At 39.6% G+C, this 26283-nt stretch overlaps 1 protein-coding gene across 5 annotated transcripts in view; it reads left to right on the top strand.

Moving 5' to 3' along the window:
• The first annotated feature begins 217 nt into the window (after positions 1-217).
• The window catches only part of KIAA1958 (KIAA1958 ortholog), a 138407-nt gene continuing 112341 nt past the window's right edge, over positions 218-26283 (top strand). For 2 of the 5 annotated variants that reach the window (XM_070375095.1, XM_070375096.1), the window contains exon 1: positions 223-413. The gene's annotated coding sequence lies outside the window, so the exon portion shown is untranslated. Of the gene's footprint in view, positions 414-26283 lie in introns of all 5 variants that reach the window. The other 3 variants (XM_070375094.1, XM_070375098.1, XM_070375097.1) reach the window with 3 other exon arrangements.

Below are 26283 nucleotides of genomic sequence, written 5' to 3'. Positions count from 1 at the left end.
GCGTCGTGGGAGGTGCCGTTACACACTTCCTGTGGGTCTCGCGGACCACGGCGCGTTTCCGGTGCCGGCTGGAGCCCGGGGTCCGAGCCCCCGCCCCGCGCGCCGGCCCCGCCCCGCCCGCGCCCCGCCCCCCGCCTGCCCGCCGCGCTCCGAGCCCGGCGCGCGGAGCCCGGGGCGCACGGAGCGGCGCGCGCCGGTCGGCCGAGTCAGGCTGGCGTCCCCCGCCCTCCCTCCCCGCTGTCCGTGGCGAGCCGGTGGCCCTCGCTGTTCCACTTGCCTTCGCTCCCCGGCCCCGCGGCCGCGCTCACTCCGTCCCTCCCCTCCGTCCCGCCCCGTCCAGCCCGCTCTGCCCGGCTCCCGCAGGCCCCCCTCGCTGCCCGCGTTCCTATGGACAGACGCACAGACACCTGCAGGTGGGTGAGAGCCCGTGCGAGGGGCGGGGACGAGCGCGCCGACGCTGCGCCCGGGGTGGGCAGCCCCTTTGTGTGGGGGGCGGCCGCACTGGGGTCCGCGCCGCCGCCCCCTCGGCGGCCTAGCGGTGACCCGGCTGAACCCTCCTTTTGTTCCTCTGCGGGGGTGGAGGGGGGGCGGGGGCGTGGAAAGGCGAGAGTCAGGGCTGAGAGCCGGGCGGCCGGACGTCGCCTGCGACGGGCTGGGGGGGCGGGAAACGGGTAGAGACCCCCGGCGACCGGGCCAGCGGCGGCGGCGGCGGGGCCGCGGCTCTGGGCTGTCTCTCCGGGGCCGGCCCGCCGCCGGCTGTCTCCTGTCGCAGCGGCCGGGGGCGCGCTGCGAGTCTGGCTCGCCGGCTCCAGCTCCAGGGTCTGTTGGAGGTGGGCAGGAGGGCGGGAAGGGGAGAAAAAAATCTCTCTTAGTTTCCAAGTCTCGAGGAGGTTACGGGAGAGAGAGGGAGAGAGGTGTTTTCGGAGCTCTGCCCGACTTGTTTCCCTCACTCGAGGCTCGCCGAGGTGCGTTTTGGGGCGTGTGTGAAGGAACGTGCATCGCTTCGGTCCCTTATTTATTGTTTCTAACGGAGGAGGGCTTTCTCCGAAGGGCTCTTCCGCCCCCCACCCGGTCTGAGGCTGCGCACAGTGCTTTGTGTTTGTTATCAAATACATCGAGATATAGATTTCCTTCGGGAGGAGGAGGTTGGGCTGACGAAAATCAAATCAAAATCAAAGAACGTTTTGTAGTTTTCTGGTAGTTTTCTTTCTTTCTTTCTTTTTTTAAAGATTAAGTGGGGACTTAAAGGGAGGAAATAAAAGATAAATATGGCTGTGATTTTACATATATGTATATTTTGTGTATATATAACTTTAGGGGGTAAAGTTTTGTTATTTCCCAGACTCCTTAGGATTAACATGACAGAATCTTCTACCTGTTAAATAGTTAACAAGCAAATCAGGTAGAAACAGCTTCCCTAGTGGAGATTAGTTAAACTGGAGTGTGATAAACAATTATCTAGCTTTCTGTTCAGGCTAAAACCTTTATTTTCGCTGATTTAAGATATGAGACCTTTCACGACGTATGGGGAGAACATGAATGTTAGAACTAATCATTTCCCCCTGTGATTATGCTCTCCCTGTTTTATTATATGTATTTCTGTATTCTCTGTTTATAACCTATCGCGTTGTATATGGTGGATAAAATTTTTGAAAAGTGTCGTGGGTGATGTTTCTGATTTATATTATTTATCTCAGTTTTTCATGGACGGTTGCTATGTATTTTTAGATACTCAAATAATAAAGTCGAGTAAGCGCCCAGAAAATTAATTGTTCAGATTTTTAACGCAGGTATGGATTTATATCTTTGCATTAACCTCCGTCTACCTGGTCATTTCTGGAGGTTTTTTTTTTCTTTTTTTTTTGCCTATTGTGTGAGAATCCTTATTGACAAACTTAGATCTGATGATTACCAAGGAGATTAAGAAAAAAAGTTCTGTGGACACTAAGTTATATCTATAGCTATTTGTAGGAAACGGAATCTTTCTTAAAAAATAAAAAGTATTATCATCCAAACATGAAGGAATATTATGGTGGAAAAATATTTGCTATTTAAATTTTTGTTAAGTAAGATGTAGAAATTCGTCAGAAAACAATATACGGTAGCATCAACTAGGCAAACTGATTTTTGTCATTATAAAGAGGAGACAGTTTAAGTATGCCTAAAATAGTGGTCTTTTTCTAGGAGAAAAAGGTATCCTAGATTCTTGTCCTAGTTTTACATTAACAGATTAATATTATTGCATGCCTCATTTTGTATATGCCTGGAGTGTACATTATTATACTCTTAAAACTTAGAAGAGGCTACATCTAACAAAGATCATGCCAGCCTCTTTGATTAGTTCCTGCTTTGACTTCTGTCCTAGATTAGATAAATGAATTTAAACTCTGCACAGGGCTCTGTGCCAGGCACTGGTAAAACCCTTGAGCAGGATGCCTCTTCCTTTTCTAATAAGGATGGCCCAAAGAGGTTAAGTATAGAAATTTGTGCAGGTTTTATCATGAATGATGGAATGGAGTTCTAAAACACTCCCATGGTTGCAGCTCTCAGATACACACTCTTCATCAGCTCTCCCCAGTATTAAGAAAGGTAAGCTAACACATTGTATTGGTTTACATGGCTGTCAGTTGTGGCATTAAGGCTTAACAGAGAGTCACTGTGTAAACTAAACATTAAGAAAGTGTGGCCTTGCATTGAGAATTGCTTGGCCGAGTTGCAGCTGTGTCTAACAGTTTTCTGGGATTGGCACGGAGGATTTATTTGGGCTGGCTAAAAGGTAACACCTAGTTTTTTTTGTCTGTTTTTGTTTTTTGACTGTGATATGTAGATATTATTACTATTAAATAATTTGCTTTTTTACAATTAACAGTACTGTTTTAGTTAAAGCATTCCAGATAATCTTTCATATTTCAACTAATGTTTCTTGTATATTGGTGTTTAGGAAGATGTAAATTATTTCTCACATCTCATGGTTTAAACTTTTTTGCTGCTTTTGATTATGACAAATGCTACTTCCAGAAATTGTGAATTTGTGCAAATCTGGATTTTTAAATATAGCTGAGTAGTAGGATCTGATATTTATCAGTTTTCTTTTTTTTTAAACACTAAGTTGTCCATGGTTAAATTTGACAGACTTTAAAATCCATAGGCTTTTCTAGTCTTTTCCTGTTTGTTGGTTATTAGTGTGTTGCCATTAAAGGACACTCAAAATGGCCACTTTATGTTACCTGGAACCCTCAAATGACTAGGATTATCATTAGTAATCACCACGGGGAAAGCTGCAAAGTTAACAATTATATTCTTTATATAATTTCTGTGACTTTCAAGTTCTTTTCAGGCAGCCTGTTGTAGATTGGGAAAGCAGGCCTGACTGTCAGAGGTGAGGACAGGGACCTCTCATTCCAGCCTTTATCGCCCTGCATTGTTTAAGAGCAGTACATACTCTGCTTCTCATGGAAAAATGCAGAATTCATTCTTGGATTAATATTCTGCTACCAGATGTATGAGGCTGGCTCTAAAGAAGCTTTTTCTCTTAAATACTGTCAAAAATAGAGAAGCTGAAGACTGGAGAGAAGCCATTTATTTTGAACAGTTTATTTTTTGACAGTTTGTGTTTGTAAAGAAACCTGCTCATAATATTTACTGAAGAGATCCACATAGTTGCCTGAAGAAACCCCACAGGTTTTCTTTTTTGCCTTGAAAAAAGTTTCCATAGAGCTTAACCCTTCTGTGGTACTTCTTGACTTAGCTTCTGATTAGTTGATTTATGGACTTTATTTACCAGCATGATTGGAGAATTCTTTAACTATACTGAAATTGCACTCTGCCTGTGCTCTCTTCTGTTTCCTAGGTAACAAATGCACTGCATAGATTCCATAATGAGGACTGTGGTTGGCTAGTTACAGTGTAAATTCTGTTGTTTGGTAAAGCTTAGTCTCAAATTCAAATAAAGGTCAAGAAACTAAAAGTACTGAAAATGCAAATTTTTGCATTTCATCTTGTAGCCAGTGTCAACAAAGTTTAATACCCTTTTCTAGAGAAAGACAATTTATGCAGCATTATTCGGGTTTGTCTTGCACAGTCTCAAACTTAAACAGTTAAAGAGATTTTTGAGTATTGCATATTGGTAAAACCAGTGTCTCTAGTGACAAAGAAGATGTATTTCAGAAACACTTTATCACACTTAATATAGAAAGCAAGGGGATGTGGTCTAGGACATCAGTAATTGGTCCTTTTGTACTGAAAGAAAAGTAGTATCAAAAGATGTCTCAAAAGATAAATTGTGCAACTTTATGTGAAAAAGAACTTTTAAAAACTCTAAGAAGGCATTAAATCATTTAAGAAACTTTTAAAAACATTAAAAATCTTACCATAAAATGGTGCAGTTTTCTCCTAGCTTTTTCCCCCCTCTAATCTGCTTGAATGTGGACTGGCCTGACGTCAGGGAGCAGGTCTTCAGGTTGGAGAATAGCTTTCCCTTCCACCTTACTTTACTCTCAGGCCTCTGTACCTCTGGATGCAGGCAAGAAGTAGTGCAGTTGCTAGCAGTTGTTACCTGTTTGTGTGTGTGTGTGTGTGTTTAAACCCACACAAATAACTTCCAAAGAATTCCATAAATTGTTGTTTTTGTTCAGTGGCTAAGTCGTGTCTGACTCTTTGAGACCCCATGGACTGCAGCACACCAGGCTCCCCTGTCCTTCACTGTCTCCCAGAGTTTGCTCAGATTCATGTCCATTGAGTTGGTGATGCTATATAACCATCTCATCCTCTCTGCCCCCTTCTCCTTTTGCTGTCTGTCTTTTAATACCCATTGCAAGTATCTTTTCATTTGATACTTGAAAATTGATTTTTATTTGTTAATCATCAAGGATTCCATTAGCTGAAATTAAAAAAAAATTCTTTTGAATTTTGGAGAATTATCCAGAGTTGCCCCCATTGGGCTTCTCTGATAGCTCAGTTGGTAAAGAATCTACCTGCAATGCATGAGATCCCGGTTCGATTCCTGGGTCGGGAATATCCACTGGAGAAGGGATAGGCTACCTACTCCAGTATTCTTGGGCTTCCCTTGTGGCTCAGCAAGTAAAGAATCCACCTGCAATGTGGGAGACCTGGGTTCAAAGCCTGGTTGTGAAGATCCCCTGGAGAAGGGAAAGGCTACCCACCCCAGTATGGAAACCTTGACAGACTTTATTTTATAAATAGGGCTTCCCTCATAGCTCAGCCAGTAAAGAATCTGCCTGCAGTGCAGGAGACCCGGTTTCTATCCCTGGGTCAGAAAAACCCCCAAAGAAGGAATTGACAACCCACTTTAGTATTCTTGCCTGGAAAATCCCATGGACAGAGGAGCCTGGTGGACTACAGTCCATGGGGTCACAAAGAGTCGGGCATGACTGAGCAACTAACACTTCACTTCACTCTCCCTTGCTTGGCTAAATTGTTTTTGGATTATTTATCTTTTTACTTAATTCAGATTTCAGGAATAGGACACATCTTGGTTGGATTTGTCTGTCTCTTCTTGGTTTTCCTCAAAACTGACCCTTTAACCTTTTCTGTCCTCTTCTAATTGCCGGTATTGCATCCCTTCACTTCCCCTTATCAATATCTTCCCTGTTTTCCCTTGTAAATACTTGCTGTTTAAACATTTTCATTGCTGCATATAAGCCATAGTCACCAGATAGAAAAAGCTCTACTTTGCTGTTTTGAGGCTTCATACTTACTGAATTATTATCAGTATCTGTGAACTCTTACCCGACTAGGACACTACTTTCTCTCTCCAGCCTGTATTCATTTGCAAGGGCTGCTGAAACAAAGTAAGACAGACTGGGTCACTTAAACAACAAAAATGTATTCATTTTTTACAGTTCTGAAAGCTTTAAGTCCCAGATCAAGATGTTGGCAGCGTTGGTTCTTCTCAGCCCTCTCTCTTTGGCTTGTAGATACCTGTTTTCTTAAGATATCTTCACATGGTCCTTCCTGTGTGCCTCTCTGTGTCCTCATCTCCTTTCTTCCAATGAGACATCATTCTGTATCCTTAGGACTCACCTAAATGACCTCATTTTATTTTAATGCCCTCTTTAAGGCTCTATCTCCAAACACAGTCTCCTTCTGAAGTCCTGGGGGTTAGGACATCAGTGTATGGAGTGGGGGGAATACAGTTACAGCTCATAACAGCCTGTTCTTTCACCGGTGTCTTTCATGGGTTTCCCTGGTGGCTCAGATGGCAAAGAATCTGCCAGCAATGCAGGAGACCTGGGTTTGATCCCTGGGTGGGGAAGATCCACCTGGAGGAGAAAGTGGCTGCCCATTCCAAGTATTCTTGCCTGGAGAATTCCATGAACAGTGGAGCTTGGCGGGTGACAGTCCATGGAGTTGCAAAGAATTGGACACAACTGAGCGACTGTCACTCACCTTGTCTTTCATACATACATACATACATACTTCACTCCATGTGTGTAATTTTATAGTCGTTTTCATCTTTTTAATACCTTTTTTACTCAGCATTTTTTCACTTGAGTGCAGGGCCCAGTAGACAGCAACATCATCAACTTTGTATGCATTAAAAATAACCAAAATGGGTAGTTAAAGGCTTTTCATATTATTTTTAAATGCTTTATTTTGAATAGTTTTAAGTAGAAAAGTCTTAATCATTGGTTTCAAATGCAAGAGAATCTCAGTGGAGCCAAATATGATGAAACTGCTAATGCTGTTTTCTTATGAATTCTAAGAACCTGGTTCTTTTGGTGGTGTTTTTCAGATATTGGTCTTGATAACTTGCATGGTAAATTACACACCTTTCTGATAACTTCACACCTTCCTTGGCTGATGACTCTTGAATCTGATAACCACTCAGGGCATCTCTGCTGAATTTCAGATGTATGTACCAACCAGCTGGACACAATCATTTGATATTCCACAAACACTTCACATTCAGCATGCCCCAAACTTGACTTACCTTTCTCTTAAAATCCATGTCTTGTTAACTAGGGAACCATTCCCTAGCTTAGTGAGTGGTTCTGTCCATCCATTTTCCCAGTCCAGAAATTGAGTTATCTGTGACTTCTCCCTTATTCTCAGTCCTATTTTCTGTATAGAATCAAGGTCCTAAAGCAGTCAGTTCCTGCTCCCCAAGATTTCTCAGTTCTGCTGTTTGCCCCAGACAAATCACATACTACCCTGTCACCTTTGCCCATCATTGGTTTAGTTACACTTGCATATATTCAGTTTATAGCATAAGTCCTTGTGTTAAGCCTTCTGTAATCATTTGATAGTCTGAAACTCAATGAATCCTCATAAATAGCTCATGTGAGTATTATCTCTGTCTTTCACATTTAAAACTGTTTATCCGTGGCTTTTGTACTTGAAGGTCAGTTTGTCTGAATATAATTACTTGGCCTGCATTTTCTTCCCTCAAGAATCTTAAATATGCTATTCTGTTTTAGGATTTGGCAAATATTTTCTTAAAAAGACCAAATAGTAATTATTTTAGACTTTGTGGGCCATAGGTCACTGTCACAATTGTTTAACTGTGCCATATCAGTGCAAAAAATCCTCCGGCCAAGTGCGGGAAAGGCAAGAGACACAGACGAGTTCAGTCCCTGGGTCAGAAAGGTCCCCTGGGGTAGGAAATGGCAACACACTCCAGTATTCTTGCTTGGAAAATTCCATGGACAGAGGAGCCTGGAGGGCTATAGTCCATGGGGTCGCAAAGAGTCAGACACAACTCAGCGTGAACATGAGCATCCGTGCAAAGGCAGCCTTAGAGAATGTATAAATGAACAAGCATGTCTGTGTCCCAGTCAGAACTTCTATTTACAGAACTGGAAAGTCGGCATGTTTGGCCCGTAAGCTGTAGTCTGCTAAGTCTTACTATGTTGTATTCTGATAAAAATGTTGTTGTCAGAGTCTTAATACCAGTATGATTTTCTTTAAGTGTCTTATCTTTTTCCCTAGATGCCGAAAAGACCTTTTCCCCTCATCTTTAAAGGCAGATAATTTTACTAGAATATATCTTAAATGTTGTCTGTCCTGTTAAGTTTTCCAGATATACAGTGTGTTTTATTATGTTGGCTCAATTTTTTTAATAAATATTTTCATCAGTTTTATATTTTGGTATTTATTCATTTTCATTCTTTTTATTTTCTTCTTTGAGGTGTTCTGTTAAATTTATGTTGGATCTTCTTTGCTTATCTTTTATGTCTCTTCCTTCAAGTTCTTTTTAATTTTTCATATTTGCTGTATTTTTTCTTTTAATGTTTATTTCCTCGGCTGTGTTGGGGCCTAGCTGTGGCACGTGGATCTTTGTTGCCTCCTGTGGGATCTTTTGTTGAGGTGCACACACTCTCTAGTTGTGCACATAGGTTTAGCTGCCCCGCAGCAGGTGGGGTCTTAGTGCTCCGACCATGGATGAAACCTGTGTCCCCTGCGTTGGCAGGCAGATTCTTGATCACTGTCACCAGGGGAATCCACAGGTTTACTTTTTTAAGTAACTGCCAGACTTTTCCAGAGTGACTGTACCATTTTATATTCCCAGCAGCAGTACATCCAGTCTCTCCCCATCATTGTTAGCATTTGGTGGTGGTGCTATTTTTTATTTTAACTGTTCTGATGTGTGTTTAATAATATTGTAGTTTTAATTTGCATTTTCTTAATGGCTGATGTTATACATCTTTTCATTTGCCCATTTGCATCTGTACATCCCCTTCTGTGAAATGTCTGTTTGTGTCTTTTGTCTATTTTCTAATTGGTTTTTCTGTTTGCTTGTTTTACTCTTTTGAGAGTTCTTTATATGTTTTAGATACTAATCCTTTGTCAGAGATTTGGTTTGCAGATCCTTTCTTCCTGTCTATAGTTGTCTTTTGATCGTCCTCACATGGGCTTTCACAGAGCAGAAGTTTTAGTATTACCAATTTTTCCTTTGATGGATCTTGCATTTGGTTCAAGTCTAAGAACTCTCTGCCTAGCCCTAAATCTCAGAGATCTTCTCCTGTGTTGTTTTGCAGTTAAGTGTATGATCCAGTTTGTGCTAATTTTTATTTAAGGTGTGAGGTTTAGGTCGAGGTTCATTTTTGCCTGTGGATGTCCAATTGCTCCCGTAGCATTTGTTGAAAAGGCTATCCTTCCTCCATTGAATTGCTTTTGCACCTTTGTAAAAAGTTAGTTGAGCATATGTGTGGGTCTATATCTTGGTCTGCTCCATCTGTTTTTATGAGTAGATTTGAGGAGAGTCCAAAACTAAGCTTCTGCCACTATCCTGCTTGCTTAGAACTCCTTATTCCTTTGAATGATTTTTTGTTATTAGATTGGATATTGTTTTTTTTCCTATTGATTGAAGAGGACAGGTATCTGTGTAGGTTTAAAAAGAAGATAAGCAGTAATTTAATAATTTTGTAGTTTGTCTGTTTTATAATATAGTGATAAGCCCTTATGTATTTGCTTCAGAGAGTTTAATTCTTTTCTAACTTAGGTTGTTAACATTTTCATGACAGTTATGATTCAATAATGGAGAGGGCGATGGCACCCCACTCCAGTACTTTTGCCTGGAAAATCCCATGGATGGAGGAGCCTAGTGGGCTGCAGTCCATGGGGTCGTGAAGAGTCAGACACGACTGAGCGACTTCCCTTTCACTTTTCACTTTCATGCACTGGAGAAGGAAATGGCAACCCACTCCAGTGTTCTTGCCTGGAGAATCCCAGAGACGGGGGAGCCTGGTGGGCTGCCGTCTATGGGGTCGCACAGAGTCAGACACGACTGAAGTGACTTAGCAGCAGCAGCATGATTCAATAATATTCTTTATTTATGTGGCATCTTGAGAAAACAAGAAACTCTATATTAAAGCATTTCTGTATAACTAAAATTTAACTCCTGGACAAAACTTAAGATTTTAATCCTTTTTAATGAAAATGGACCCCACGTGTAGTTTAAGTAAAGGTGGCATTTCAGTTGCTTTTAGAAATTTGCCAGAGGAATCATCTCCTGGCATCTGGATGAGTCCAAGCAGATAGCAGAGACATTTTCAAGATTTTTTCACTGCCCTCCAAGTTCTCTTTTCTTACAGCTAATCAAGGAAAGACTAATGCAACTCCTGGCCTAAGAGTTAAACTGATACAAATGATTAGGAGAAAAGCATACAAATTTGGCTAATAGTTTTGTGTGCACATAGGAGTCTTCATAAGGAAATTGAAGACCCAAAGAAGCAGTTAGGATTGAGAGCTTTTTTGTATTTTTAACAAATGATAAATTTGTAGAGAAGACGTAGGCAAAGGAGTTTTAGCTAGGGCCTGTAAATTGTCAGACTAGGAAGTAAATGGGGACACTTAATTGAAGATAAGGGTTATTTTAGTAGGTTTGTTTGTATAGATGCATTCTGGCATTGACTCCTAGTTACCAGTGATAAGAATGTTCTTCTTTTCCTGTATAAAGAGGGCATCTTTCTCATGGGAAACTTTATGACCTGCTTTTAGGTAGAAAGAGGGAGGTCAGCCTTTTGTGCATCTGATGATTCTCAAATGCCATCAGTTCAAAATAATCAGTATGCCAAAGCAGCATATTTTAGGGGATGGCATGTTATGAACCCCTTTTAAGTATAATTTACATTCAAAAATGAATGTGTCATGTGTACACTTGATAGATTTTTACAGATTGAACCTGTGACTAGCACTGTGATCAATAAGCAGTGTTATCAGCACCCCTGCAGAACCTCTTATATTCCTTCCAGTGTCTAACACAGCCTTTCTGAAGAAAAACAGATACTCTGACTGCTGAGTAATGGGGTATATGTTATATATGTTCAGCTTTAGTAAATACTGTTTGTTTTTCAAAGTAGTCGTATCTATCGACACCACCACCACCAGTGTGTCTCCGTTCTTGTTTCCCTTCCTCATGTTAATCATTTTGAAAAGCAGTTTGATAAAATATATCAAGAACCATAAATGTATTCATACCCATTTATCTAGTGATTCTAGTAATTGCAAAGATAGGAAAAGATACTACAGAAGTGGATTTAGGGAAGCAGAGACCAGGGACCACAGGCTAAATCTGGCCTGATGCAGCCCCAATCCAGTCACAACCATTCCTTGTCTATGGCTGTTTTTGTGCTGTTTTAGTGGCAGATTTAAGTTGTTATAGAAAATGTCTGCCACCTAACCCTCTCCAGAAAAAACTTGATGACTCTTGCAATAAAGCATTATATGGAATAGTGCAAGATTGGCAATAACCATTATATCCATCATAAGGGAAGTTATTAGATAAATCCTGGTGTAAACATTTGATGGACTAGAACATAGCCATTTAAAATGGTGATTATAGAGGTTTTTCATCCAGCAAATATTTATTGGGCATTGCTATTTATTAGGCACTTTTCTAAGTGTCAGGAAATTAGTAGAAAAATTCCTTCCCTCATTGAACTTTCAGTTGAGGAGACAGAATAAACAAGATAAATATGGAAAACAACAGAGAAGTGGGGTAAGTGCTAAGATGGAAAAAAGTAAAGCAGGGAAGGGAGATGTGAAACATTTCAGGGTGAGGGCTTGACATTTCAGTTGCTAAAGAAGACTTCACTGAGAAAATAGCTTTTGAGCAAGGACCTAAAATAAGTGTATGGACCTGACACTGAGGTAGATGGAGGAGGAACTTCTGAGGCAGAGGAAACAGAAAGGACAAAAGGCCAGAGTTGGAAATGTGACTCTGGTGTTCTAGGACTAGCAATAAGGCAAAGGGCTGCTGCGGAGAGGAGGAGGGAAGAGTTCCAAGGGCTGAGCTTGCACAGGGTATTGGGTGATGACAGATCATGTAGGGCCTTGTGGCAGCATGAGAAATCCCTGCTATAAATTGTTCAGGTTTAAAAAAAAGCTCTTTCCCTCTTCTACTTTCCCTCCCTCTTTCTCTGTTTAATAATGATAGTTATGCAAAGCAATACATAAGGAAAAGATTGGAAGAAAACACACTAACATGCTAATGTCCTGGGTTGTGAATTACATTTTTCTTTTTGTTAAACGTTCTATAATTTGGAAGGCAGCTATGCTCACCACTATAGCACCAATGCTTATAATTTGGCCATGTTTTATAATAAACATATTTTAAAACTTAAAAGGATTTTAAAGAAACTTAAAAGATATCTTTGTCTTTGAATACTTTAGAAATTGAGTACTTTAGATCCTCCTGAAGTTTATTGTAATCTGCTGGTAGGCAGCAGTGTCTTAAATCATCTGAGGAGTTGCTGCATTTTGGAGGGTTTTTTTTGGTTGTTCCACCCTGGTGGCTCAGCTGGTAAAGAATCCACCTGCAATGCAGGAGGTCCCGGCTTGATCCCTGGGTTGGGAAGATCCCCTGGAGAAGGGAACGGCAATCCATTCCAGTGTTCTTGCCTGGAGAATTCCATGGACAGAGGACCTGGTGGGTTACAGTCCATGGGGTCACAAAGAGTCAAACATGATTGAGTGACTAAGACAGACACACAAACACACACTCACACATACATGGCTGGCAGAATCTTAGCTACTCAACTAGGGATTAAACTCAGGCCCTCGGCAATGAAAGCTAGGAGTTCTAATCACTGGGCCCACAGGGAGTTCCCCATAGCTGTTTTTTTAATGATTAATTTTTCAGTGTTTGTACATTGTAGGAATGATCTGTTTTACATTTTAGCCCTTATATTTTATGGATAAGAAAATGATCAAGAGGAGAGAAAGAATTTGGGCTTCTAGTTCTTTTTTGTAGGTGTTTGTATGCTTCAGCACCATTTAATCTGAGGTTTTCTTAACACTTCAGTGATTTCTATGATTAATAATTTACCTAATTTTTAACTTGAAAATTCTTGCAAATAATAATGTCTAAATCTGTTCTGTTGATACCTTCTCAGCACAGAACTATTGTAGCAAATATGGTGATAGTAATGAATTCTTTTGACCAGCACCCTAGTTAAGAACATGGATTTGGGACTCAGACTGCCTCGGTTTAAATTTTGTTGCTGATCCTTATTGGTACTTAATCTCTCTGTGCTTTAGTTTCACATTTATAAAAAGGATATAATACTAAGTATTGGAGAAGGAAATGGCAGCCCACTCCAGTATTCTTGTCTGGAGAATCCCATGGACAGAGGAGCCTGGTGGCCTATGGTCCATGGGGTCACAAAGAGTTGGACACAACTGAAGCACACAGCATACTAAGTATATACCTCATAGGGTTGTTGTGAACATTAAATGAATTTATGTGAGCAGAAGGTGAGGCATATAGGACAGATTGTTATTGAGGTTTAGGTATCTACAAGGGAAGGCATTTAAACACTAGATCCTAGAGAAAATCAAGTTCAACAGATACTTCTTTATTGAAAGTCTGTGTATGCCTCTCTACTTTGACTTCATAGCTGGCACATAGACTTCCTGGTGGCTCAGACGGTAAAAGCGTCTGCCTACAGCGTGAGAGACCTGGCTTCAATCCCTGGGTCAGGAAGATCCCCTGGAGAAGGAAATGGCAACACACTCCAGTATTCTTGCCTGGAAAATCCCATGGATGGAGGAGCCCGGTAGACTACAGTCCATGGGTTGCAAAGCTGGCGTATAGGAATTTATTAAGAATGTGTTGCTCAGTTGCTCAGTCGTGTCCGACTTTCTGCGACCCCATGAACCGCAGCATGCCAGGCCTCCCTGTCCATCACCAACTCCCGGAGTCCACGCAAACCCATGTCCATTGAGTCAGTGATGCCATCCAACCATCTCATCTTCTGTTGTCTCCTGCTCCTCCTGCCCTCAATCTTTCCCAGCATCGGGGTCTTTTCCGGTGAGTCTGTTCTTTGCATCCGGTGGCCACAGTACTGGAGCTTCAGCTTCAGCATCAATCCTTCCAATGAATATTCAGGGTTAATTTCAAGATTGATTGGCATGATCTCCTTGCAGTCCAAAGGACTCTCCAGAGTCTTCTCCAGCACCACAACCTAATCATTTTAATCAGCACAATGGCTTCAAACAGTGTGCTATTGTAGCACTCACACTATGTTCTTGTTCATTAGAAAAGACCCTGATGCTGGGAAAGGTTGAAGGCAGGAGGACAAGGGGACGACAGAAGACCAGATGGTTGGATGGCATCACCAACTTGATGGACATGAGTTTGAGCAAGCTCCTGGAGGTGGTGGAGGACAGGGAAGCCTGGCGTGCTGCAGTCCGTGGGGTTGCAGAGTCAGACGTGGCTGAACGACTGAACAACAACAGTTGTAGCACTTACACTATAAACCCTTACATATGGTTATCAGAGTTCATGGAAAATCGTGTTTATTTTTATTTCAGTAGGAGAGACTCGTCTTAGATCTAAGTGGGTCATGTAGTGAGACGTGGGGCAGAATGAGTGGTAAAAGGTAAAGGACAGTGTCCAGCCACCTCTAGGGAAGATTGCTGGTTTACTGGAGCGTGCAAGAACTCTGCTTTGTGAGTATGTAGGTCAGGACAGTAAAGAACTCTATTAAATGGACACACAGTAGGGAAAGGGGATCAAATAGAGAGTGACACATGAGGCTGTGACTCTGTCCTTTGAGGTATATAACCAGGATTCTAGTATTTGGGTGTTCCCTAAATTCAGACAGGCTAAAGACCATTGAGCTCATGTAATGGTTGTATTTAAGAATTAACAATTTAAGTTTTTTTTCTAGAAAATGACAGTTTCCAAAATATCATATGGGAAAGCTTTTGGTAAAGTTTGAAATATGACAAATAAAATTTAACTTACAGCGTACTGTGACGTTTTATTAAAAAAAGTGCGGGGAAAAAGTTAATTGTGTTTTCCTTCGTGTTCTTTGTTTTAGTTAAAGATAATTTTATACACATAGAACGTCCCTAATGTATTTTGTATGTTTGCCTATTAGTGGATTGCATAAGATTCTGTTGCTTTATACTCACTCGGAAAAAACTGAAATTTTTTTGCAATGTTGATATTGTTCAGTGCTATGTCTTCAGAAGTAGCCCTTCCTCAAGCTGCTTTTCTTAAAGAAATTTTTTAAACATATTTGGATCAATGCAGATACGGTCAGCAGTGTTTCTGCCACAGGAGCTTTATAAGAAAGTTCTGCCTCCCTTGCAAAATCATGCGTTGTTACTTAGGGTTTCTGTGGGCACATTAATTTTGAATAGAACCTGGGAATGGTGCTTGTTAACTAGAAGTGTAGCGGTTTTCGTAGTGAGTTCCTAACAGGACTCCGGTACTGGAGTGCTCAGTAGTATATTGCTGTTGTAGCAGTTGTGGTATTTAATTGAACCTACAGGTGCTTGGGAATTTTTCTAGTTCATTATATTAAAGTGATTGGAAAGACTTCTGAGAAGTTTTCTAAAATGTAGTTCAGTGTTTATGGTTTAGTTAATAGTTAAGCTAAGGACTTTTAGGACCATTTAGGGGGAGGAGAAGGAAACCTTATGTTTACAGAGACCTTCGTGAAACATGAAACTGTGCCCCTGAATTAGCTTGTCTTGACCAGCCTCCTGCTGGTACACCAGGCTCTTGTCCTCAGATATGACTCCCCCTTAACACCCTTGTCAGTTACTCTTTTCAGGGCTTCAGTTGATACTTCAAATGCATGTAATTAATCTGGAGTGCTTAGGAAGGATGTGTGGGATCTCTCTTTAGGTTTAAAGAAATGACTATGAGTATTTTAATTTGATCCTTTTGAGTAGAAATCTTTGTTCTGTGTGATAAATGTGTAGCATGTTAGCACCAAGGGAACTAAGTTTGTATCCATTGGACATCAGTCAAACTTTCTGTACTTGTACCATCAACTATGACTCTGTGAGAGTGTATCTTTTAGCTTTACTTGTTAATTCTTAATCTTTTTGTCTTTTTTTCACCCCTTTAGGAATCAGATTAAAAACTTTGCACTCTCAAGCAGCAAGGTCCTACTTAATGTAGCACAGGGAACATATTCAGTATCCTGTAATAAACCATAATAGAAAATTAATATGAAAAAAGAATGTGTATGTGTGTACATTATAAAACTGAGTCTCTTTGATGTACAGCAGAAATTAACACGTTATAAGTCAGTAGTATTTCAATAAAATACTTTTTGAAAAGAATAAAAAACTGCCTTCTCAGAAAGTGCACACTTGCACATGCAACATCTGATTTTGTATAAATTTTAGGAAATATGTGGACCCCTGATGCATTATGCCAGCAAATTCTATTTTGTGTATTTTTGTTTTAGCATATGACTTTTTGTTTAAGGATAGAAACCTTAAAGATTTGAGATAAGGATTCGGAGAGTGAGCTCATGGGCATCCAGGGAAATTTTACTTTGTTGAAGGAGAAGAGGATAATATGGTTTTTTTTTCTTCATCAGAAATCCATTTAAACTGCTGTTTCTGATAAATGCGCTAGTAGTGTGCATCTGGGTAAATCAGTTTTCTGCACTATAGGTTTTAAAAAAATAGTGTCTCACTACTGGTGCACTCACAAAGGCAGTCTAGCAAGGAAAAATTAAAAAGCTTAAATTCTCATTCTCATTTCTATGGAATAAAGAGGGAGAATTCATTATGTCAAGCATTACAAATAAGCATGTATTAAAGTGGCTACATATGATGATGGCACATTGTTGGAACACCCCATGAAAGATAATTTGCATGGAAGATGATTATTCAGTAGGGCTTTAATTTACAAGAAACATTCCACCATTTAATTGAGCCCTTTTACACACACTGCTTCGCTTCAATAGATTGTGTTTGCTCCCTGCATATGTACAATGCCATAGGATGGTTTAAAATCTGATTCAGTCTAGCTGGAAGGTGAGACAGCAGCTGAAAGTCATGTCTTAAAAATATATATTATTAAACATTTGAGAATTGTTTTTTGTTTTGTTTTTAATATATTCTTACCATTTTGCTGTTGCTTTAAAAGTATGTGGTTGATGTACAATATTAGTTTCAGGTTTATTACATAGTGATGTACATTTTCATGCATTATGGATGATCACCATAAACATAATAATCATCTGTCTTCATACAAATTATGGCAGTATTACTGACCAAATTCCTTACACTGTATATTGCATCCCTGTGGCTTACTTATTTTATTACTGGAGGTTTGTACCTCTTAATCCCCTTCACCTATTTAACCCTCCCATCCCTAGCCCTCTCCCCTCTGGAATCCACCAGTTTGTTCTCTGTATCTATGAGTCTGTTTTCATTTTGGTTTTCTGTTTTACTTTGTTTTTAAAGTTCCACATATAAGTGAAGTCATGTGGTGTTTGTCTTTCTCTGACTTATTTCACAAAAATTTTTAAACTTTTTATTTCTTATTGGAGTATAGCCCATTAACAATTTTGCAGTAGTTGCAGGTGGATAGCAAAGGGACTCAGTCACACATACACAGGTGCCCATTCTCCCCAAACCCCTCCCGTCCAGGCTGCCAAATAACGTTGAGCAGAGTGCCCCGTGCTATACAATAGGACTTTGGTGGTTATCTGTTTTAAATATAGCAGTGTGCACACATTGATTCCAAACCCCCTAACCCCTTACCCACCTTTCCCCTGCCTGGCGCCCGTAAGTTCGCTGTCTAAGTCTGCGAGTCCGTTTCTGTTTTGTAAGTAAGTTCATGTGTATCATTTCTTTTTAGATTCTATATATAAGGCTGTCATATGCTATTTCTCCTTCTCTGACTTATTTCACTCAGTATGACGGTCTCTAGGTGACATTATTTTGTTCTTTTTAATGGCTTGAGTAATATTCGTGTGTGTGTGTGTGTGTGTGTGTGTGTGTACACCACATCTTCTTTATCCATTCATCTATGGATGGGCATTTAGGTTGTTTCCATGTCCTGGCTGCTGTAAATAGTGCTGCTGTGAACATGGGGGTGCGTGTACTTTTTTGAATTATAGTTCGATATGCATTATGTCTGCATACATGCCCAGGAATGGGATTGCTGAATCATATGGCCACTTGATTTTCAATTTTGGGGGGAACTTGCATACTGTTTTCCATAGTGACTGCCATAATGTGAAAATTAACTCAAAATGGATCAACAAAAATATGTAAGAGCTAAAACTATAAAATAAATATAAACAAAATAATCAGAATTAAATTAAAATAAGTGACATTCAAATAAAGCAGAAGAAATATCATTCCTTGCTGTTTTTAACTCATTATTTATTTCTGTATAGATTGCTCTATAGAGCATCAGGTGGTTTTTATTAATCTATACTACTATTATACTAACATGAGATTTAACACAAATTAGATGTTTCTTTTTGATGTCTGAGATTATGATCATAGCATTGCAAACTGTTTAGGATCCTTTTGAAAGTATCATCTAATTTTTTTAATTGAAATGTAAGTTGATGTATAATATTATGTCCGTTGCAAGTGTGCTGCATGCTGATATCTCCCTACATTATGAAATGGTCACTATAGTAGGGTTAGTAATCATTTGTTTCCATACAAAGTTATTACAGTATTATTGACTATAGTCCTTGTGCTGTATACTGTATCCTCCTTGGCTTGTTTATTTTATTACTGAAAGTTTGTACCTTTTAATTCTCTTCACCTATTTTGCCAAACCTTTCAGCCTCTTCCCCTCTGGCAACCACCAGCCAGTTTGCTCTCTGTATCGGTGAGTCTGTTTTCATTTTGCTTTGTTTGTTTGTTTTGTTTTTTGGATTCCACATATAAGTGAGATGATACAGTATTTGTCTTTGTCTACAGTATTTGACATTTCACTAAGCACAATACCCTCGGATCCATCCATGTTGTCACAAATGGCAAGTTATCTAGTTTTTACGTGTTGGACACAGCGAGACATCACATGCTCTGGTATTTAAGTGTTATTTGACAGTAACAAAAGCCTTATCAAAGGCAAATATAGATGGCCTTTAGGAACTTGTTGCGGTTTTGAATTATCCTTGTGTCTCTTCTAAACATTTCTGTAATAATTTGTGCCTTTCTTCATGCCTGGTACATAGGTGTTCAGTGATTGCTTATTGGAAGAATAAATACTGTTTAAAAGAAGCAAAATAGGTGTGGTGATCATGAAAATAAATTCCAAATCGTACAGTTCTTTCAGGCATTTCCAGCAGTTAAATATTGCTGCTACAAGTGATAATAATGAGAAGTGCTGATGTACGTTTCAGAGCTCAAAAACATTTTTATACTAACTTGTTTCTGATAAAACTGCATGGGAATGATTTGATCCCATTGGACTATGTTCATGTAATTGTTGAATTATTAAAGCGTTTAATTAGTATTTCAGTAAGTGCTAATATAAATACATCACTTTGTCTCTTGTTCCTAATTATGCAATATTGTGGGAAGTGGACCAGTATAATAGAGGAGAGGTGTTTCGGTCCCCTCGGTAATGTCATCTTAATTAAGATCAAAGAGTTCTTAAGTTTCATGTGTTTGGGAAAATGGCAAAGTGAAAACAGTTTTTTGCTATTTTACACTTGGCTTGATCGATTAAATTGGCTAATAGAGAGGAAGCAAATAATTCAAATTGCTTTTACATTTTAAAGACTCTTAAGATGGAAAATAGAAAAGACAAAGGTAGATAAACTACGTGTATATTATTTACAAGTAAATTTAATTCAGTCTAGCAGTGGCTTTGAGTACAAGTACTGCCCTTCAGTTGTAGATAAGATAATGTGTAGTATAATCTTGAGTAACTAGAGACAGAATGAAATGGATATTTTGAATTAGTTGTGCATTATTTAGTATGTCTGATAAAACAACAGCATATACCTGATGCTTTTACCACCACTTATATAACACTCTGTACTCCAGGTAAGTAGATATGTTGGTCCTAGGTGAACATTTTTACAGTCAAGAATTGTGGGCATCCTTTGTAAATTAACACCCACAAGCTTAACCTACAGATAAGAGAGTGGCAGGGGAAGCGGAAGCGCTGATCAGAAAGAAAACTGAAGGAACAGAAAAGTAAACAAGACTTGAAACTGTGAGAAATAACATGGATTTTTTTCACTGTAACTATTCACTATAAGTATTCTAAAAGAGGAAAAAGCCCAGATCATCAAAAGTTTGTATTATTAAATACAAATAAATGTAAACTTTTCAGTTTCACTCTAAGTATTCTAAAAGAGGAAAAGGCCCAGATCATCAAAAGTTTGTATTATTAAATACAAATAAATGTAAACTTTTCAGTTTCACTCTAAGTATTCTAAAAGAGGAAAAAGCCCAGATCATCAAAAGTTTGTATTATTAAATACAAATAAATGTAAACTCAGTTTCCAAAGTCAAACTACAAAGATTAAAAATGGGAGCTAGAAATGCTAATGTCAAGTTTTCCTTCTAGTAAACCTTTCTAGACCGTCTGTGGTTTGACCTCCAGAGTATGTTGGTCTTTTTCAATTCTGTCCCCAATTCTGGCATACAGTGCCTGGAGCTAGGCGGTGCTTATTAAATGATGTTTATATTTGATCTTTATTCTCCCTTACCATGTGACTTGCTAAGTTGCCATCTCCTCCTTTGTTTTGTTTTCGATTCTGTTAATTTCTCCTTTTACCTTATAATCTCTTCTGTTTTCTTGTATCATGTTCAAGCTTGTTAGTTTAATATTTAATTTTTAAATTTTTCAATCTTTTGAAACATTTTTTCTAATTTTCTAAAGCAGATAAGGCAGTCCTCTTCCTGGGTCCATTAGTTTGCCTGTTCTCCTTGGGTTTTAAAGTGTGATATTCTTAGAGTCTTGTATTTCCAAATTACACACTACTATTTAAAATAGTATTTTAAAAATGCTTTTTATTTTGATTATTATTATAATTTTCAGGTTTGTTAAATTTTTTTTAACAGGTTTTAAATTTTATTTTATTTTTGAACTTTACAATATTGTATTAGTTTTGCCAAATATCGAAATGAATCCGCCACAGGTATACCCGCGTTCCCCATCCTGAACCCTCCTCCCTCCTCCCTCCCCTACCCTCCCTCTGGGTTGTACATTTTGATTATAAATAGGGTCTCTATGTTTTTTGGTTTGTTTTTTTTAATGTATTTTATTTTATTCTTTGGCCATGCCACATGACTTAAGGGATCTTAGTTCCCCAACCATGGATCAAACCCAGGCCCTCAGCGATAACATTGTGGATGGGGTCTTAACCATTGTACTGTCAGGGAATCCCCTGATCTGTATATGATTTGGGGCTTTGGAACTTTGAGAGTTTCTTTTTAGCATATTGCATTATCATTTTCCAGAAAGGTTCTATGTGCATTGAAAGAGTGTATTCTCTATTTGAAAAAAATTTTATATCTATTCTGGTCTAATTCTGTTTTTCTGATTTTTTCTTATCTGTTTTGAATCTTTATTCTTATTTATTTTTCATGTTATCAGAGTACAGTGTCTATTTTTGGCCCCAGTAAAAGTGAATTGGGCTGATTATTTTATACCTTTAAATGCCCTGAATGAAATGACTTTGTTTTGGTCCATATACTTGAATGATCACTGCTGGACATAGAATTCTGATTTTGAATAGCTTTTCCCCAAGAAACTATAGATCTTTCTTGTCCTCTAGTATTTTATGTTGCTGGTGAAGTAACTCACATTCTGTTTTAGTGCTTTATCCCTGATAACTGCTCTCCAGTAATAGCCACCCAAATCTTAATACTGTCTTGGTATTTAGTATTCTACCATCTCTAAGTAGCTCTAGGCCAGCTTTCCTTTGCCTGAACCATGTTTGATATCTATCCTGTTGCTATGCTTCCTACACCTGTCTCAGCTCCTGGTGCCTTTGAAAGAACCATGAATGATTCCCTCCTCCTTGGTTCCATGCCGTGGACACGATTGGCTTGAAATATGCAGTCATTCTCATTGCTTGCTTTGACATAGACCCTGACCCTTGTTGAGCCCAATTGAGATCAGCTTCCTTATTTCCATCTGTCCTATCTCCTTTTCTGTGGCTTGATCCTTGGGTATAGCCATAAAGCTTATTCCCTTTATGCATGAGTCTACATGTGGGCAAGATGAATATACTAATTCAGGAGGACTTGGCTTAGCCCCTAGTGGGTCTTTGGTATAGCTGCCCATGGCACTGGTACAGGGACTCAGTCTCATTATGTGGACCTAGTATTCAGCATCTGCAAGATACAGGGCTGTGTGATGACAACTGGCCAGTATCTTTTCTGCCATCATAGCCATCCATCATGACAACTACTCATCCGAGGCTGATTTCTTTTTGGTGCTCATGACTCCTAATTTGAGAAGTGACATCAGAATCAGATGCTAAGGATAGAGGATGGTTTTGGAAAGATGGTGAGATTTTTCAGATAGACGCATTATTAGATATGTTGATTTTAAAGCACAAACCATGTGGCTTTAGAAGCTTTGTCCTGGATTACATGAAATTTAAGCCATTTGTCAGTCTGATCTCGGGCCTGGAATCTCCTCATCCTGTTTTACATTTTCGGAAGTCCTAGGGAAGGTAGTTTAGAATTTCTTAGTGAAATGTTTTTCTAAAAATGATTAAAAGTGAGCCTTTGTGCAAAATCATTCTGGAAGGTGTGTATATGAACACGTGCTCTAACATCATTTTAGTATAGGTTGTCAGTCTAGGCCTCTATGAAACCGGCCCAGTATTAGCAGGCACTGCCGAATCAGCTATTGAGGGGGTGTCAGGGTGCCATGTGGAGAGAGGAAGGGGCATTGGCTAGCTGAAGAGTGTACTCTGAGGTGCCATAATTAGTGAGCAGATGGGATCGGTGAATCTGCAAACTAGCAGAGGTGAGGTCAGGGGATAGGGCTAGTTTGGATGAGATGTGTTGTTCTGTAAAAATAATAGTGACCACTTATTGAGGATGGACTATGTGACTTGAGCGCTGAATATATAGCAAAACTGGAGAGGGGATTGACTGGAGTGGGCAGTGGCAGTCGTGCAGAGGTTTCTAAAAGCCTTTTTTTTTTTTTTTTGGACATGATGTCAGTCTTTTACATGTGTTATCTTACTACAGCCGTAAAACCAAGGTACTATTATTTTCATCTTTAAAATGTGAAAATTGAGTCTTAGAGGTTAAGTGAATTGTTCAAAGTTATACAGCTAGTAATTGCTGGAGCCAGGATTTGAAACATATCTGTCTGATGCCAAAGCTTGTGCATGGTGTACTGACCTACTGTGTGCAGCAGATGAGATAGGACCTATGGGGTAATGTGTATCTTAAATTCTTTTCTTGAATTCTGGAAAAAAAAAAAAAAGGCTCTAAGTTTGTCCTACTCTGTCTTAACAGACAGACTTAACAGGAACTTTGTCATGAATGGAAATTTGCAAGTAGCCCTTACATTTAAGATTTGTGTTTGGGATGAGGGCTGGTGTGTTCAGGATCCATCCAACAGTGCATCTGAGTGAGTTGGTGTATTGTTACAGGCGAGCCCACATCACACATATGATGCCATTTCAGGCATGTTGGGTTCTTTCAAAGGCAGGTTGTTCCATCAGACTGGAAAGGTTTAAGTGTGGGTATTTTATCAGAACCATAGAAAATTCAGTGTATATGACCTAAGCATGGTTGATAAAGTTGTTATTAGCATTTCTCTCTATATAAAGAACATGCTAAATCAAAACCCCAGATGGAAATACGTGATAAAGTTGGCTCTGATTCAAATGGCTCCATTTTTATTCTCGGACCTATGGGTGGGTAGGCATTGCTTATGTGGAGAGTTGTGTTCTTAGAAGTCTCTGCGTATATCAAATATGTTCCAAATGGGCAACCCCTCCTCATAGGTTAAAGCAGGATTTTTGAGTAAGATTTCATAACTGAGGGAGCACTGAGGATGGTAGTTGAATAATAAGCACAATTATAGATCACATTACAGAGATTTTGAGCTATTCTTACCTTAGGCCCTTAGTCAACTCCACCCACCTCCCTCCCCACCCCCCCCCCTTTACCCCGCAGGCTTTTGCTGCCCTTGTTCTGTCCTGCAAACTGATTTACCATTTCTAATTTGAATTTCTAAAGAATGGAATTTTGTGGGTTTTTTGGTGTTTCTCTCCACCCATCTTATTTCTCTTGTTGATTTCAGCTCTTTTTTTCAGTATTTTTTATTTTAAATTAAATATTTAAATTTCTTTCTAATTGGAAGATAATTGCTTTGTAAGTTGTGTTGGTTTCTGCTGTACATCATAGTGAATCAGCTATAAGTATACGTGTATCACCTCTCTCTTGAACCTCCTCCCACCCCCACCTTTTTTCAGTATTGATCCATCATTTCCCATCTGTATTCCCATGTATGCAAAGCCAACAAGATGTAATGGTGGCACCGATATTAGTGCCAAGGGATTAACAACTCTGAAGGGGGGAATTGTGTGTGTGTGTGTTGGGGCTGGTGGATTTGAGAACAGTCTAATAACAATGCTGTTGAAATAGAGTGTGGATGGATCCAACTAAGGATATGTGAAATCTCAAAACCAGAGCGCGGGTAGCGGTCCTGCACACGGACTGCAGGCATTAGCCTTCTTTCATATGTTTAGAACCACTTACAAATTCTTGGCTTTGGTGAGGCCCACAGTTGACGGGGATTCAGTTTAGTTAACTAGCCACAGTTTGTGCCACACCTTGGAATACGAGGGGAGAGTGTAACTGAGAAATCTGCCTTTTGGGGGTGGGTAACATAAAATGTACTATCTTAACCCTTTTTAAGTGTGCAGTTCAGTGGCGTTAAGTACATTCACACCGTTGTGCTATCATCACTACCATCTGTTCCCAGAGAGCTCTTTTATGGTGCTCTGAGATGCTTTCCTTCATAAAGATGTTGAGTGGTGTTGTCTAGAACTTGCTGCGATGATGGAAATGTTCTAGAAATGTTCTCTTTCTGCACTGTCTGATATGGTTGCCATTAGCCTCATGTGGCTGTGAGCGTTTTGCATGTGGCTGGTAAGGAACCAAAATTTTACTTATGTTTCATTAAGTTTTACTTTAAATAGCCACGGCAGAAGAGGGCTAGTAAGACTTCAGTGACCCTAGTGCCGCACTGATGCCTTAGGGGTCTTGCTGGATAGGGCTTTGATGCCTCCAAAGGAGTCACTGCTTACTGTCTATGGTAAATTAGGACTGCATTTTCTCATAGAAATGATAAAAGTTTTTAATTGGCTATTTCAAGTAGAAGTATAAGTTCTGTATTTCTGGTCAACACAGTGGGCTAAATGAATTTTTTTGGGTGACCTGAAAACCTAATCATAATAGCAGTGTTTTATGATAAAATCCTTAATTGTAGCCTGTACCCGTTGATTTACCATCTGTGGGCCTCAGTCTTCTCGAAGAGACTTGCCATGTGTTGTATTTCCCCAGGTTCCCTCCACAGAGGGTTGCAACACAATGTATTTAAGGCAGATTTAACACATTTTGACTCTTAACTGGTGTGTCAGAGATAACTCCATCCCTAAAGGTATTTGGACAGGTGTTCGATATACTGAACAAGCAGAGAACATTTCACTGTGCTGGCTATGAGTTAACTGTGACATTTTCTTTTCTCCTTTATTCTGGTTTCCCATTATTCACCCATTGCCCATCCTCTCAGGACCATAAACCCTAGAAGTACATTCTCTCCTGGAATCCACAGCAGTTGACCTCTCTATAAACATACAAATCTTGAGAAAATGAGCATTTCCTGTGGTTTCCATCTACTCATAATGGTTTGTTCTCAGTAAGGTGAAGTAGGCTGGTTCTGGGGACCACTGGCGGTCTGTGTGTTGCCTGCATTATTTGGCTGATCCTAATGATGCCATTACTGTTTATTGCTGCAATTATTCATATATAAAAGTAATTTTGCCCAGTACTTGTTACACGAAGGGAAATTTATTATGTATCTCTCTTGTAAGTAATTTTCTAGTCCTCATAGGGTCCCGGTTGGTACTTCCTCTGGATGAGAGAAGCCACATTGTGCCCTTGATTATTGTTTCTGTTTTGTAGACTTACTGTATAGTCCAAATAGGAACAAACATACCCTTAACTTACTGAATCTGAGCACAAAGAGGACTAAAACAAAGGGACTCAGGCCCTGTTATTAAGGGCACTGGGAGTGGGAGAAGTTGGAAAACTCCCTTTACGTTTTTTATTTGACTTATCCCTGTGAATTAATTCCCCTCAGTGCCGTCCTAATCTTTGACTGTCAGGAGTCTTGATGTCCATATTTATTTAAGTTGTTCTACAGAGTTGAGTGAAAGTAACTCCCTTTGTACATTTTTGAGAAGCGCTAAACTGATTGAAGTTACTGGTTCTAAAAGCTTGGGAGGTGTTTGTGATGAAGTCATTCAGGCACTGACACGTTCATGTATCCACCTTTTCATCTCAGCTTTTAAATAGAAAGTATTTTCTAGGCATTAAGAC

This window comes from Bos mutus, chromosome 8 (genome assembly GCF_027580195.1).
Source record: "Bos mutus isolate GX-2022 chromosome 8, NWIPB_WYAK_1.1, whole genome shotgun sequence".
NCBI lineage: Eukaryota > Metazoa > Chordata > Mammalia > Artiodactyla > Bovidae > Bos > Bos mutus.
Note: the sequence above shows the minus strand (reverse complement) of the source record. Positions and strands in the feature narration are given on the sequence as shown.